The sequence below is a fragment of the Physcomitrium patens genome, chromosome 4, assembly GCF_059467195.1.
Source record: "Physcomitrium patens ecotype Gransden chromosome 4, ASM5946719v1, whole genome shotgun sequence".
In the NCBI taxonomy this organism is placed as follows: domain Eukaryota; kingdom Viridiplantae; phylum Streptophyta; class Bryopsida; order Funariales; family Funariaceae; genus Physcomitrium; species Physcomitrium patens.
Genome location: NC_143413.1, coordinates 5,048,622 through 5,062,397, shown reverse-complemented (window position 1 = coordinate 5,062,397; position 13,776 = coordinate 5,048,622).

The following is a 13,776-nucleotide window of genomic DNA, read 5'->3' as shown; positions in this document are numbered from 1 at the left end:
ATATATGATTTAGAATTGCTTGAATATAAGATTTAAAAAGAGATTAAGATTGTTAATCAAGGTGTTTTTAAGTAATTTATTTGTTTATTTTTTGTAAGACTATTGTAGACTACATATAATTTTCTTCTACACACAAATGTTTAGTGCATTCTAAGCTATAATTCATGTTATACAACAACAAAGTACAACCATCTTATTATAAAAATAGAAAATTTAAGTTTATACATAGATAAAAGAGAGATAATAATGGTTGCCATCTTTTAATAATTAGTAGACTTTTAAATTGTCACCTTAAATTTTTTAAAGTATAAGGCAATCAAAACCTAAGAAAAATAGATAGAAGACTATTGTAATGAACTTAATGTAATAGAATATTATTAAAAAAATTACATTCAGTCTTTTTTTTTTTCCTTAAAGAAATTATAAATTCTCATTTAGTACCTTTAAAAAAGTAAAAAAATCCAAAAGAAGATAATAAGAAAGAATAAAATAAGGTTTTAATTTACAACTTGATTTTAAATAGTGAGTTTTTATTTATTTAATTTTAATTAATAGAAACTATACTTACAACATTGATATTTATAGTTCCATTACTTCAATTTCTTTATTGCAAGTATTTGTTATCTAATTCAATTAACCAATGGTAGTTTAAAGGAACCAACCTAAGAAAGAAATCTAGACAAATAAGATTTGAATATTAGTAGGCAAGTTGCAGATATTTAGTTGAAGTAGGAAGTGGATGTCTTTAAGCAAAGTTATAAAGAATTAAATTAAGATATTATGTAGCTAATAATAAAAAATATTGACTATCTTTAATTAATTAAATTAATTTAAATAACTACAAAAACTAATAATTATATGCACTTGCATAATTAAAAAGATGGATCAAATACTACAAAGTATCAATTGCAAGACCAAATATATATATATATATATATATATATATATTAAAATTGTTTATACATATAGACTATTTTCTAAGTTATTAATTTGTTTCTTTTTAAATATTTTTAATCTATATTTATTCTTTGTAATTATTATTGAAGTAGAATCATATACAATTCAATTCAAACTAATAGTTGGTGAAGAATTCTTCCTAAGATGAATTTAGTCTTCAAGTTTTCAACATTGATTAAAGAGGGATTTTTAAGAATTGATACTTAAAAATTGATATTTAACAAAAGAAGTTATCATTTAGTGTTGATTTAAGGCTACCAAATTTTTTTTTCTAAATTAAAACCAAGTGTGGAGAGGAGCTTCCAATCCACTAAATTTTAGACTTATTTATATCTAAAGTATCACAATGTAATCTTTTAGATCTATTAAAAAATAAATTTTATTTTTTTATTTTTAGTAATGTATATTACTAAGCCAAAAATGCTATCATATAGTAATATGATTATATGATAAAAAATATTGATGTTATTATAGAAGAGCCTAGTAGAAAGATGTAATAAAAAAATAATGATAAATTATAGAAAGGTAGTAAAATGTTTAGTCTGAATGTTGCTTTTTGTAGAAGGAACTTCTATTTATTTTATAGAGGCATAAATAAGCCAAATCAAAATAAATGAGTTAAGAAATTGAAATAGGCATGTTTAGAATAAAGTTAAAAAATAGGTTAAAGAAAAATTTATTTCAAGTTACTAAAAATTGATACCTAGAAACGGCCGGTTGTCAATTTGGATCAAAATCAGACCATGAGGCACAAAACTGCACACCTACGGCGATTCTAGGGCTTTTTTGTAAATTAAAGAGTAGATTTTGAGAGCACACTTGAGGAGAGATTTTTTAGTATTTGTTTCATTTCATTTTGATTAATATTGAGATTTTGAGAGATTTTCAAAATTAATAATGTACTTGATAGGTTTAGATTTTGAGAAATAAAAATAAGTTTATAAATATTTTCTATTTTATATTACCTAAATTTTTTAAAGCCATTATTTTTATAAAAATAAATGCATTAGATTTTATATTAGATATAATTCTATGACAAATGGATGTAGATGATAGGCTCCATTGTATTTTTTTTTTTTTAATTCAAAAAATCCTCAATAAGAAAGATTAATTATGAGATTTGCAACCTAAAACTTCTTATCATTGTGGATTCATTCTTAGAATATTATTACTATTTAAATGGTGCTTATTATTCCATTAGAATTTATATTGATGACAAGAATCTTGGATATTTCTTTTTAGTAGATATTTGAAATTATTGCAAGCCTATGTAAGCATCTCTTTATTATAATTTATACTTAATATTACCTATTGTCTTAAAAATCAAAAAGGCTTATAAGAAATCACATTTAGACATTCTTATCTTACACCAAAAGAAGGGAATGTAGCATATAATCAACAACAATCTATTTTTTTGAAATTAGAGCAATTACACCTTTGAATTATTAAGTCAACAATTTTATTGGCAATACTTTTTTTTGATGAAGTTTGTTCAATTATATTTTCAAATATTCTTATTTTTTATGTTTAAAATAACCTTCATAATAACTTTAATAATTTGAATTTAAGAATAATCTCTTTGATTATAAGTTATATTTATATTTTTTAAAAAATAAAATAAAATTATATGCATTACAAGAACAATACAAATTTTTAATAGAAAATCACTTTAGATACAAAAAAATATCAAAAATTATTTCAAAAAGTTTTTGATGACTTCAAATGTGAAAATCAATAAAATTATTTATTTAATTATGCAACACTTGTTGTGCATGAAAAAAAATTAGAATATCTCATACATTGGTGTGGATATGATATTAGTAAATGCATATAGGAGCTATGTAAAAATCTAGTAAATGCATAAGAACTTATTTCTACTTTTATTCAAGACATCTATAATAATTAAAGACTAATCATTAACAACAAGATAGTATAAATCAAGAAGAAAAAAGTTCAAAAATTATCTTATAGGATTCTTTTACAAATATGGATAATTAATATTCATTAAATTTATTTTAAGAATTTTTAATTATAAAATTACTAGATAAAATACTTAAATTTTTTTAACTTAAATAATATTGTAATTATAACAAAGATTTTTTAGGAAAACATTTTCTTCTTCAAATAGATGGTAAGATATAACATATTTGATATCACATTCTTAAAAGAGACTATTTATATTTAGTGATATTTATTGAAAAACAAGCACTATGAAGTCACAACACTTAGAATTAGTAAGATTGCAGACAAAGAGAGTATGGAGTAAGATATTTCTCACTTTCTACATCCATTACTTATAGGTGGTCGCTACTATTCTAATGAACAACTTCTATCCATTGATGAATACATCCATCCAACATTTTACTGAGACTATCTATTGCTATCTTATCTATTAGAAGAATATATCTTAAGCATATTTTTTTTATATCCTTAAGATCTTTTATTTGTTCATTTATTTTATCTTTTGGCCTTCTTACATACCAAGAGCTAATTCTTTGACTAATAATAACTTACCAAAAGTAATATCCTCTATAATATAATTTATTCTACTTTTACTTTTATTTAGTTATTTTAACAACTTTAACACTTTCACTTTACTATTGGTCAAAGGCTTTCAATCCTAATACCTTTATCAACATGTAATGTCTATCTTTTATTAATGCTTTTGTCAGCAAATCAGCAAGCATGTCTTCCGTTATACAATACTTCATATCAATCACTCCCATTTCAATCTTCTCTCTTATAAACTGATGTTGAATGTTAATGTGCTTGGTCCTTGAATGATACTTTGGATTCTCTGCAAATGCAAGATATCTTTAATTGTCATAGTCCATTGAAGTTGCTCTATTTGCACAACCCCAATGTCCTTCAAAACTTCTCTTAGTCATATTGCCTCCATTGCACCATGACTTGCTGCCATATACTCTGCCTTTATTATTGATCTTACAATTGTTGATTGTCTCTTATAATTTCATGAAATAGCTCCTACTCCAAGAAAGAATACATATTTCATTGTTGATCTTCTACCATTTGCATCTCTAGCCCAATTCACATCACAATAACTATGCAAAGTAATGTTATCACCTCCAAGGCACAATTAGAAATACAAAGTGCCTTTTAAGTAACTCATGATCCTTTTGATAGTTGCCCAATGGATTGCTCCAGCCTTTGACATGTGTTGGCTCACAACTCTCATTGCATATGTAAGATCCATCCTTATGCTAACCATTGCATATATAATTGAGCCCACTGCTACCTTGTATAAAACATCTTAAATTTGACCTTTTACTTCAACAAACTCTTCATTCGTAAGCTTCATTAACTTCAAATTGGCTTCTAAAGGTATACTTATAGGGTTACATTCTTTCATATTGAATCGTTTCAACACTTCTTCAATGTACTTGCTTTGGCTCATTATAATGGCCTTTTTAGTATGATCTCTCACAAATTCCACTCCTAAATAATAGTAAAGCTCTTCCAAATCACTCATCTCATATTCTTTTTCTAACTTTGCCTTCAACCAATCCATCATCTTTATAGTATTAGTTAAAATGGTCAAATCATCAATATAGAGGATGACAATTAATATGAACTCACTTGATTACATAACATATAAGAGATGATCAGATTCATTCCTTCCAAATCCTTTATTTACAAAAAATATATCAATACGTTAGTATCATGTCCTTGGAGATTACTTGAGTCCATACAAGGCTTTTTTCAACTTACAAATAAGATGTTATTTGCCTTCTTCTACAAATCTTTGAGATTTCTTCATGTAAATATCTTTTTTTAGATTTTTATTAATAAATTAATTAAGAAAGTTGTCCTTATATCTATTTGGTGTATTTCCAAGTCCATTGTTGTTCCAATTGCAACAATGGTTTTAATGGTGGTGAATTTGGCCACATGAGCAAATTTCTCATTAAAATTCATACTAACAACTTGTGAGTAGCCTTTGACAACCAATTTAGACTTGTATCTCACAATATTATCCATTGCATCCTTTTTGGTTCTAAATACCTAGTTAAAACCAATTAAAGATTGATTTGATAGAAATTGAGTCAATTACCATGTTCCATTATCCATGAGTGATTTGTATTCTTCTTCCAAGACATTCTCCCACTTCATAGCATTTGTGGACTTTATTGCATCAGAAAAACTTAGTGGATCAACAAGAAGTGCAACATTGGTATATTCTTTATTTACTTGAGGAAAGATGTGATTCTTCTACCATGCACAAAGTTATTTTCTATCTCTCAAAGGATATCTCCTTTTACTTGATGAAGCTTCACGTTCTTTCACTCCAAGGTTACTTGTAAGCTTCTTCTCTCTTAAAACTTGCTTCTTCATATTCAAAGATTGATACTCTTCATTATCATCATCATCTTCAACATCCTCATTGTTTTTATTGCTAGTTCTAGCAATAATAGGCACACTATGGCCTACCTTCTTTGATTCTTCATCTTGATTTGAATTTCCACCATCATCAATGTCATCATCTTTTTTTTTCTTCTTTTGCTAAAATTAAAGATGTATCTACAAACATACCATTACTCCCACTTGGATACATCTCCAAGCGTTGTCGTGTTGTAACACGAGTAGACAGTGAAAATAAAAAGAAAGGGGAATTTTATTAATATTCAGTTACCTTGAATATTGGGAGCAACGACCAACTCCTGTACAAATACTGAGTGGCCAGGTTCAGTCACCCCGTTACAGTCAGCCGGGGCATATTGAAATGCTCCATTCAATTCCAATAACAAGAGTCAGTAGGAAGAGAAGGACCAATTCACACGACGGGTTCGAAGAGCCAATTGGATCCAATTTTGAGAATCCAATCCGGATCCTCTTACCCAATATGAGACCTGAATTGGCCGGGCAACCCAATACAGACCCAATTACGGGAACATCCAGGTTACTACTGGACTCTTATCCAATATGAGACCTGAATTGGCCGGTCAATCCAATGCAATCTAATTACAGGGAAATCCAGGTCTTACTACGGGTCTTAGCCAATCTGACGTGAGGACCAATTTGACCCAATTATGTGAACATCCAGGTTACTACGGGCATCTTTCCCAATATGGGACCTGAATTGGTCGGGCGACTCAATGTGGACCCGAGTACAGGGTTTCGATTTTGTTTCAGGCTGTCCTGTTCTCTGTGCCATTTCAGAGAACGTTGTTTGCAGTAAATGGATCTCTTAAAGGTAAAAACGGAGGAGAAGGCCTTGATGACGTGAGCCAATTTCGGATCTAAGCTCTGACGGCGGGAGCCAATTTCGGATCCAAGACGGAAGATTGAAGGAATTCAAGAGGATAAGGTTAGGGGGAGAATAAGTTTGAAGGGGAATCGGGAGAGCGGGAGAAAGCTTTGGCAAGGTTACTAGTTCGGTTTTTCATTGGAGGTTTTTTGAAGATCAAGGGGATTAGAGAGAGGAGCTTCATGCTTTGGGTCGGGGAAGGAAAGACATAGAATTTGGATTTTTTTTCTTCGTAGAGTTTTGGGAAGACTGAGGCAATCGCTGCTGAAGTCAGTATTGTAATGGTGAATCGGGATTTTTAATGAAGTGGGTTTGAATACTCTTGACTGTTTTGTGAAATCGAGTTACGTCTGTGATTGAAGGATTAAAAGGGTGTCTATAGGATTGAGTATGCGGAGTGAATGAAATTTATTGGGTTAATCTAACAAGACAATCAGTGGATACAAGATCGTAAGTACAAAGCGGTATTGAAGATTAACAGTTTGGGTTGTTCGGGGTTCTCTGTAATGTCTAGAGACCTACCGGCTGGGGTAAAAAGGACTTCGACAAGCAGTCGAAGAGCACCTATATAGATTTACAGTACATTGTTGCAGTCGTTTATATTCCAGCAGTCAAAAACTGATAGACTGCTTGACTATTGGCAAATCTCCATACTACCTTCTACAGCCAGACGCTCGACGCGTTCTCGAGTAGGAAAGCACATAATATGACAGCGTTCATAAGTACTCTTATGCTACAAAAATTCTATATCATGATTCTTAATGATCTTCTTGGTTTCTAAACACATAAGCTTATATGCCTTGATATCTTCATAATATCTAAAAAATACACATTTTGTATCTTTGCATTAAGTTTGGACCTCATAGAATCTAGTACCTTTGAATAAGCAATGCATCTAAAAATCCTCATGTGTGAAATACAAGATTTTTTGCCACTCCAAGCTTATTATGGAATCATTGATGTGAGTGCACTTATTGGACACCTATTCCTTATATACACTGTATTAATCATTGTTTCCACCTAATATTCATGCCCAAGATTTTATGTATGAAGCATATTCTTTGCTATCTCCACAATAATGTGATTTACTCTTTCAGCAATTCTATTTTATTATAGAGTGTAGATAGTAGAGGGTTATCTTACAACACCTTGAATCTTCAAGAATTCATCAAAATATTTTGTCATGTACTCATTTCTATTATCCGTACACAACACTTTGAGTTTGCAGTCATATTATTTCTCTACAAGAGTCTTTAACTCCTTAAATCTTAAAAAACATTCATTCTTAGATTTAATGATATTAATCCATACTTTTCTTGAAAAATCATCAATAAATGTGACAAAGTACCTTGTTCCTCAAATTGATGGTATCTTCATTGGTCTACAAACATTAGAATGTATAATCTCCAACAACTTCGTAGAATGTATTACAACTCCTCTTAGAAATGAAGTTCTTTATTGTTTGCCTTATATGCATCCTTCATAAACAAGTGTCAAGGCATTGTGGCTAAATTGACAAAGATCCAAGCCACTTACCATAGATTGGAGCTCTTTCATGCTTTTGGTATTTAATTGACTAAGTTGTTGATGCCAAATTCTAAATTTGTCTTGATCTTATGGAAAATCAACAAATGTTATCATTTCTATTTCATTCCCCTTTTTACAATTGATGAAGTAGAGATTGCTATCTCTAAGGCCTTTGGTAATACATTGTCCAACCAATGTCTTTACAAAACATCCATTCTTATCAAATTGAATCTTACAACCATGTGATACAAGTTTGCTCATCAAAAAGAGGTTCTTCTTCATCTTTGGGACATATAAGACATCCTTCAACTTGATTCTCTTGATTTGGTCCTTCACAATGATTTTCACAATAATGGATCTAATTCTAATGGCTTGTACCATGCCATTCTCTCCTAACCAAATTTTGATTGCTGGAATTTCTTCGTAAGTATCAAATAAATATTTGTATAGTGTCATATGCTTAGTAGCACCCAAATCTATAATCCACTTAGACATAGCAGCCATGGAGGCTCTTTCACTTGCCATGAAAGCATAGTAATCTCTATCAAAGTTATCACGAGTATTATTTGCATTCTCTTTATCTCTTTTCTTAGTATTATAACAATTTGTAGCAAAGTAATCTGATTTTTTATAAATATAATAATTTTTCATGTTACTTTTTGAATTATCACGTTGGTGAAAATAGCTACCTTTGCCTTGTCTTGAAAATAGAGCCAAATCATCACTTTGAAGTTTTTTTTCTTTCCTCTTGGTCAATTTATGAACAAGCCTTGATGTGGCATAATTCATGGTAAGCTCTTTCATGTTGATAGACTCTAATACCACAATGAGGTAGTTATAGGACTCGGAAAGCTTCATGAGTAATGTCAACACAATGTCCTTATTATCAATTGGCTTGTCAATAAGTTCTAGTTGATTTGCTAGTACATTTAACTTGTTGACATCAGCTATGAGGTCATCTATGTCTTCCATCTTTATTGTTAAGAATTTCTTCTTTGTCCATAGAATGTTGGCAAAGTTTCTACTCTCATAGATGTTGCAAAGAGTCTTCTATACTTCTGCTGGTCTATTACAAGCAATTAAATGTGAAAAATTGGCATCATCCAAATTTGATGCAATCATACCAAAAGCCTTTTTTTTACGATGTTTGTACTTCTTCTTCACCTTGATATTAGCATCATCACTTGGAGGCTCTTCACTTTCATCTACAATATCTCAAAGATCCAATGAAGCCAACAAAAGCTCTATTTTTTTCTTCCAATGGTAGAAGTTGCAACCCCTAAACTTTTCAATCACTCTCAAACTCTCACCTTTACTTGAAGCCATATCTAAAAAAAGAGTGTATCAAAGAAAATCAAAAAAAGAGAAGAAATTTCTCTCAAAATCAACAAGAATATGTTGTTGCCTTAGAAACCCAAAATGCCTTCTTTGTAAAAAAACAAGTGATTTCACTCTTTAATCACTCTCAACTTCATTTATAAGACTTTTCAAAAGTCTTATATTCTATCTTAATCTCTTATATAAGCTTTGCCACTCTACAATCACCTCTCTTCTCTCATGAAATACTTCTAACCTCATAAAATACTTCTTATTACTATAAGAGGATTTCAAGGGAAGTTTATTACATAAAACCACAATGTTAGATCACAAATGATATAAATCAGCAAAGAAACACAATACTAGTATTCTAAAATATCATTCTAAGGTATCTAACAACCTCCAAGATTATCATTGCACTTAACAATTAGTAAGAGTAAAACTACATCAATAACTAGATGCATCAATGGAATTAGATGATACCAAATCCTAACATCAACAACAACAAAAAAGATCTACTCTTCACAACAAGTAAGACTTCAAAGAACTTCAAAACTCACAACTAAACGTGAGTGGGCTTATAACCTATTGAAGAAGAAGCACTATGAAGTCACAATACTTAGCATTAGCAAGGTTATATACAAAGAGAATATAAAATTAGAGGTCTCTTACTTCTAACATCCGTTACTTATAGGTAGTGGCTGTTGCTTTTATGAACAACTTCCATCCTTTGATGAATACATCCATCCAACATTCTACCAAGACTATCTATTGCTATTTTATCTATAAAAAGAATATACTTTAAGCATATTTTCTATATCCTTAAGATCCTTTGTCCGTTCATTTATTTTATTTCTTGGCCTTCTTATATACCAAGAGCCAATCCTTTGACTAATAACAACTTATCAAAAGTAACATCCTCTACAATATAACTTATTCTACTTTCACTTTTACTTATTTATTTTAACAACTTTAATAATATTCTTAGACATGAATACTATACTTTATGAAATGAAAAATGTATTTCTTTAAGGTAGCTATGAAAGCATCAATAATAATCAATTAATTAGAAGGTCTTTTTGTCTTTATATAGAACATTATTAATAATTCAAAAGACCTATCGACCACCTTTGTGCATAATAAAGATCAAAGTTTGTTGTTAATATCATTTGATAGATCTCAAACTTCATCAACTTATAAAGAAATGATATAATTTTTTATAGAACATGTTACCTAGAAAAAAAAGGTAAATAATAGATAGTTATATTCATTAGTATTTTTACTTAGATAAATAAACAAAAATATAAGTATATTAGATTAAATTATTGTTATCTTATTACAATTTTTTTTTAAAAGCTTTGTACACTTTACACATGTTTATAAGTGATTGATAAGTTCACAACTTAGCCAACAAGTTGGCCACATTTTGCACATTTTGCTACTTATGTTATAAGTTGGTTGTTTAGCATACATATTAAAAGCTTGCTTTTCAAATTAAATATGTATCTTGCAAGTTTAACACGTGTTATATGGTCTATGGAACATTGTCAAGTAATGTTTTAGTAGATAGTATATAATAGAAGTAAGAGTGAAGTCTTCTCCATTCTTCTCAATGCCTTTCTTATATTTTATCTTTATTTTAACAATAGATATTTTAATTTTAAATTTAAATTTATTATTTATTATTTTTTATATTTTAATTTTAATGAAATAAATATATATATATATATATATATATATATATATATTTTGTGGTTTATGTCCTTGACATACTTAGAGGCAATTAGGTTAGTTGATTTAGTATTTTTTTCTTAATTGTAAGAATTAAAATTTAATTATTGAGATTAATATTGATATTGGCCTTTTATTCATATGTATTATTTATTATAAACCTATAAATTTTAATTATTAGATAAGAAAATCATAAAAAAGAACATCATGTCTTTTTAGTTATTTATGTAGAAAATATAAATTTATTTTATTACTATAAATAATCATTAATATAAAATAATATATAATTAATTTAATATTATCATCTTAAAAATATTTAAAATAATTAATTATGATTTATTAATAATTTATTAAGAAATATTTAGAAATTTATTATAATATATTTTAAAATTTTGATGAAGTAATTGTACCAATTTGTGAAACTACAATAAAGAATTTGAGTAATATTTGAAGGCCTTACAGGGTTCTTTTGCTAATTGAGTGTTTTTAAATACCATGGTGTAGTTAGAATTACAAAAATAGATTTTTATATGTAGAAAATAGGAGGACCAACATCTAGTATAATAGTTGTAGGAAGAGAGATCCACATATTTTTTTATAGATTGTAGCACCTTGGATGTAGATAGAAGAATAAGACAATGGCCTTATGGCCTTTTTAGGATATTTTATTTCAATTACTTTGTGAGCCTTGGTGAGGCTCAAATTCTTGACTTCTTAAAACAAGTTATTTTTTAAATAAAATCCATTCTCTTATTTTTTTATTTTTCACTTTTTATTTTTAAATCTTCATAATTTACTTATAATAACTTAAATTAATATATATTTTATATTATTAAAAAGATAAAAAATAATTATACTATTTTTTATTTTTTATTTTTATTTTTTACTAAATAAAAATCTAATAAATAGAATATGACTAGTTTTAGAATATGTAATTTTTTGATTTCAATTCTTTTACCTGATTTGTCCTTCTTCATCTTTGTTTCATGTTATTTATATCTTTCATTTTACACCATTAATTAGAAGCAACTGTTAATTGAGACCATCTTGTAATTTGAGCTAAGAGGCGAATTTTACCTTTACATATTAGAAAGGTAAAAAAAAGACCAAGACAAAATTGTATAAAAACATTTAGATGGATATAAAAAAAAACTTATAAGACATAAGCAAGGTCTTTAACACTTCTTTTGATCTTTGGCTCCAAATCTTTTATTTACATTGGTTTTTTTATAATATAAATATAAAAAAATAGAATTTTATTATCTAATCCACTTTAATGTAGTAAGTCAAATTATAATAATTATCTATATTTTTTATTTTTTAAAATTTTATATTTATAAATATTTTTTTATCAAAATATTTATATATTCATAATACGTAATTTTAATAAAATGATAAATAATTAAATAAAAAATCTAAAGTTGTTTAGAAAACATATTTTGTATCTCTAAGAAGAAAATAACTACATAAATAGTTCAACAATTTCTAAATATTTCTAATTTTTACAAAGAATAATTTTATTTGTAATAAAAGTAGCTAAAGGATTTTACTTGACATTAGAAAAACATGAATATTTGAATATGACAATAGATATCTTTATAATTACTTTAATTAATATAATTTGTAAGAATAGTATTTCTTTAAAATACAAGAATTTAATAATTCAATATCAAACTAAAAAGTTCTAGAGTCTACATATTATTTTAAAAAAACAATAAATCAGTCAATAATCATATGTAAATATAAAAAATTTGTATCACTAGTTCTAAGTGATATCAATCTTTATAAATTGGAACAACAATCTAAAGTTGTAAGATAAAACAAGAATTATTTTTAATATGTTCATAGCTACCAACATGGAAATTATAGTAGAATTTACAAAGATTGTAAGAATCATCAACGTTATCATAGGATTTATACAAACGAATAATCAATGTCATGGATAAACTCTATACTTATCAACAAAAACAGAAAATCGTTCCCCATGAAGGAAATATCAACAAGATAACTCTCCCCTCAGAACACAAAAGAAGAAAAAATCCCGGACGACAAGGACTGCATGAGGGCAGAGATGCGCAGACCTGCAGGCGGGGACAGGCTCACAGGATGGGGCTGCCGCGAGGGAGCTGGGGGTGGCAGCTGCGGAGTGGTGGAACCAAACCGCCGCAGCCAAGAGCACCCAATGATACGACGCCTCCAAAGATGGGTGTCTGACAGCAGAACACAATGGCTTTTTGCGGGAGAGGAAGCCTGATTGGCGTGGGTGTGCGTTACTTGGCGGGATGAGCGATGCTTGCAATCGCAAAAAGTGAAAAACCAACACACCCACACACACCTTCCCGACGACGACACACCGTCACCACGGGCCCGCGGGCTTCACACACAGTGCACCGAAATGGGGACTTGGTGACTGTGTGTGTTCTTTTAGGAAAGTAAGGGCTTTCACAGTTGGAGACTTGAGCACAGCTACTATTTTGCATCAGCCGAAATCCACGCTGTTCCTTCATGTATCTCTACTTGTGCACTTCATTCGGTCGCCTACTGTTGTTTTGTTTTTTGACAAATCCGTCATCGTTTTCTTTGCGACGTTTGGATTAGGATGTGTTTTTTAATGTAAAATACATGGTTTTGACAAAGGCGTTTTTGGTGGGTTCAAGTTTAGATGGGTGCTTGTCAACAGCTTGGTCCTCTTGGATTTTAAACTTCTTAGAAATGATGTTTAGGAACCTCGGATTTTATGTATGGATGTTTATTTTGAATTTTCGTAAATAAACATCATTTCGTAAATAAACATTTTATGCACCACACTAATTTATGTATGGATGTTTATTAGTGTGGTGCATATTTTAGAACCTTTTAATTTTTATAATAGATATAATGATTCTTATATATATTTATATTTATATACGTATGTATATATTTATTGTTCGTTTTCAATGATACCACTGGTTCATTTTGCTCTAAAACCATTACAAATC